Source organism: Myotis davidii, unplaced genomic scaffold (genome assembly GCF_000327345.1).
Source record: "Myotis davidii unplaced genomic scaffold, ASM32734v1 scaffold1055, whole genome shotgun sequence".
Classification (NCBI taxonomy): domain Eukaryota; kingdom Metazoa; phylum Chordata; class Mammalia; order Chiroptera; family Vespertilionidae; genus Myotis; species Myotis davidii.
This window is the reverse complement of record NW_006286477.1, coordinates 475022-475297: the sequence shown is the minus strand read 5'-3', so window position 1 is coordinate 475297 and position 276 is coordinate 475022.

The following is a 276-nucleotide window of genomic DNA, read 5'->3' as shown; positions in this document are numbered from 1 at the left end:
GGGGGGGGGGGGGGGGGTTATGTCTCCTCTTCGGTTCCGCCTTCTTAAGATCTTAACGTGCCTGCGTTGGTGCAAGCAACCTTCTCCTCTCATCTTGGAACGGAATCGCGAGACGCCGACTCCAGAAAAATGCGGCGATTTTCTCCTCTCCTCTAAGTGGAAATAGCACGTTATGGTTTGCACATGTGTCTCTCCCTTTCATGTGCCCCTTCCCATTACGCGCCCTGTCTCTCCGGCCTTTGTAGTTGCAAAGGTGAGGTTTTCCTGATAAACACC